We start from the raw sequence: 3,532 nt of genomic DNA on the forward strand, positions 1-3,532 counted from the left end.
TACTATGAGGTGCCCTACACCCTGTCCATCCCTGACTCTGTACCTTTAGACAAGGTTTGAGGACTGTGCCTGATAAAGAAAGTGACATCAATGAAATAAGGAGGAATACCTAATCATGAAAATGGAGAGTCTGTAAAGCATCATTGTAAAGAGCATGAGCCCAGGAGCCACACATCAAGTGACCTTTAGCAATTTGGGTAACCCCTGAGCCTCAGTTTCTCACTTGTAATAAATCTGATCATATCTACCTTGTCGGGTTATTATGGAAAGTAAGTTAAATAAGACACTATATGCAAAGCACTCAACATGATGCCTAGTAGATAGCTGTCAATCAACAGTAGCTATTAATGTTAATTATATTCATAAAGACCATTATGAAAAAGGGTAGAGCATGGTAGTTAGATATCTGTCTTGGGGATATACTGCCTGGGCTTGTAGCCCCTGCTTTTCTACCTAGTAGCTATATGGCCTTAAGCAAGTTGCATAAACCTCTCTGTTCCTCATTTTCTTTATCCATAAAATGGGAATCATACTGTCTACCCCATATGTCACTGTAAGGATATTAGTGTGGTACCAGCACTGAGTCTAAAAGGAGAAGGAAACTAAAGTCTAGAACAAGGTGAGAAAGAGAAAAGCTGTGCACCTCTCTCTAGGCTTAAATAGCTGCTGCCTGCCCTCAGTTCTCAGTGATGTTGGCATGTAAATAGACAGACAGTGGAAGAGAATACAAATCCCAGAAGAAGATCCAAATACATATGGAACATTATGACATCCTCTCAAATCAGCAGAGAAAAATGGACTGTTCAATAAATGGGGTTGGCCATCTGGAAGAGCTGGTGGCCATCTGGAAGAGCTGGCTCTGCCTTCGTCCTCTCCAACAGGGAGGAGTGAACCTAGCAGAGGGGAACAGGAATGTGCCAGAGATGCTTGCTCTCCATGCTTTGTCATCTTTGAAGTTGCACCTACTCAAAAGTATCACCCACTCTAAAAAGTCAAAGAAAAAAAGATAGATGAATGAATAGTTCTCCAGAAGTGACAAAAGATGGATTGTCCAGGAGAATGGCCAGGAATCCCAGAAGGAGATTAGCTTCTCTAGCAAGTGCATGCACCCTTCTTCCAAGAGGCTACAAAACACATGCACAGCCAGGGACAATAGTGCAGAACCTGGAAAAGGGCTCTAGGGGACTGTGAGGTCCCTCTTGCCTATCATTGTACTTTGGGCCAAAACTTCAATGCAAATTCAAGCGTTATTTGGGGAGGCACAGTGTATGTGCCTACTTTTCTAGATTGGCAGAGATGGGAGCTACTGAAAGAGAAGGACCCCTGGTCATGGAGGTTTGAGTAGGTACGGGACACATGGTCTGGGGATGCCACTAAAGCTGTCAGATCCATATGAAGCCCGAACAGTGACAGGGCAGAGAGAGCTGATGGGATCTCAAAAAGAAGCCCTAAGCATTCCTTGAGAGAGGGCAGGGAAAGGAGATGTGTTTCCCCAAGTTCATTCTTTTGCTAGGACTCATATTTGAGGAGCCTGGTCTTCCAAAGATGGAGGCTGCATATCATGGCCTCAGAAAAAGCTCTCAGCTCCCTTGTCCTTAGCAGTGATTTAAGTTCAATTGCCCAACTGGCAACAGTTGACAACACTCTCTAGATCTGAAAGACAAGCCTGGCCCTTCACTCCCACTGAGTCTACCCAGGAGAATTATCAGTCCTAAGGCCCCTTTCCTAAACGTGCTTCTGACAGGCCTTCTTCCAATTGTCCCAGTCTTTGATTTGTATTTGTACCTCCCACTCACACATCCTAAGAGGATTCAACTCAAGTGTAACCCTGAATGGGTTACAGGTTACGAGCAAAAAATAAAAAGAAGTGCAAAATCAATGCAACCCATAAACTCTCATTCCCTTGCCTCTTCACACAGCTCTGGAGACAAGAGCCTAACTTGATTCATGCAGGATTCACTGCTGAGGAATTTTTTTATTAACTTTTCTCCTGATTATAAAAGGAGAACTCTATTTCTTGCCCTTCTGGGTCTTACCCTGTAGATTAGACACAATGACAGCATCCTCACAGAAAAACCAGGAAATACAGAATAAAATATAAGAAAAAAAATTCAGACACCAATTATCCTACCACCTAAGATAATACTATTATTGTATTGGAGTGTGAATTTCTAGTACTTTCAATAAAGCATGGTTGATACAATTTAAATGATATTATATACTGAATATACGGTTAATATAATATCAGTATCAAATTATATTTTGTATCATTTGCCAACGGACTTAAATTCTTTATAATTTTTGGTGGTTGCATATTATTCCATCCTAAGGATATGCTGATATGCTGAAATTTATTTGACCAATCCTATAATAGATACTTTTCAAGGTCAGTTTTTTTCTAATATAAATAACGGTGTAATATGGAGAGGTTCCAAGATGGCTGAATAGGAACAGCTCCAGTCTGCAGCTCACAGCATGAGCGATGCAGAAGACGGGTGATTTCTGCATTTCCAACTGAGGTACCAGGTTCATCTCACTGGGGCTTGTCAGATAGTGGGTGCAGCCCACAGAGCAGGGTGGGGCATTACCTCACTCGGAAGCACAAGGGGTTGGGGAACTCCCTTTCCTAGCAAAGGGAAGCTGTGACAGATGGTACCTAGAAAATTGGGACACTCCCACCCTAATACTGTGTTTTTCCAAAGTTCTTAGCAAACGGCACACTAGGAGATTATATCCCACGCCTGGTTTGGAGGGTCCCACTCATCTGCCATTGCTGAGGCTTGAGTAGGTAAACAAAGCAGCCAGGAAACTCAAACTGGGTGGAGCCCACCGCAGCTCAAGGAGGCCCGTCTGCCTCTGTAGACTTCACTTCTAGGGGCAGGGCATAGCTGAACAAAAGGCAGCAGAAACTTCTGCAGACTTAAACGTCCCTGTCTGACAGCTTTGAAGAGAGTAGTGCTTCTCCCAGCATGGAGTTTGAGATCTGACAACAGACAGACTGCCTCCTCCAGTGGGTCCCTGATCCCCAAGTAGCCTAACTGGGAGACACCTCCCAGTAGGGTCCGACTGACACCTCATACAGCCAGGTGCCCCTCTGAAATGAAGCTTCCAGAGGAAGGATCAGGTAGCAACATTTGCCATTCTGCAATATTTGCTGTTCTGCAGCCTCTGCTGGTGATACTCAGGCAAATAGGGTCTGGGGTGGACCTTCAGCAAACTCCAACAGACCTGCAGCTGAGGGTTTTGTCTGTTAAAAGGAAAACTAGGCTGGGCGCGGTGGCTCAAGCCTGTAATCCCAGCACTTTGGGAGGCCGAGATGGGCGGATCACGAGGTCAGGAGATCGAGACCATCCTGGCTAACACGGTGAAACCCCGTCTCTACTAAAAAAAAAGAAATACAAAAAACTAGCCGGGCGAGGTGGCGGTGCCTGTAGTCCCAGCTACTCGGGAGGCTGAGGCAGGAGAATGGCGTGAACCCGGGAGGCGGAGCTTGCAGTGAGCTGAGATCTGGCCACTGCACTCCAGCCTGGGC

The sequence above is a fragment of the Rhinopithecus bieti genome, unplaced genomic scaffold (assembly GCF_001698545.2).
Source record: "Rhinopithecus bieti isolate Rb0 unplaced genomic scaffold, ASM169854v2 scaffold_15296, whole genome shotgun sequence".
NCBI classification, from domain to species: domain Eukaryota; kingdom Metazoa; phylum Chordata; class Mammalia; order Primates; family Cercopithecidae; genus Rhinopithecus; species Rhinopithecus bieti.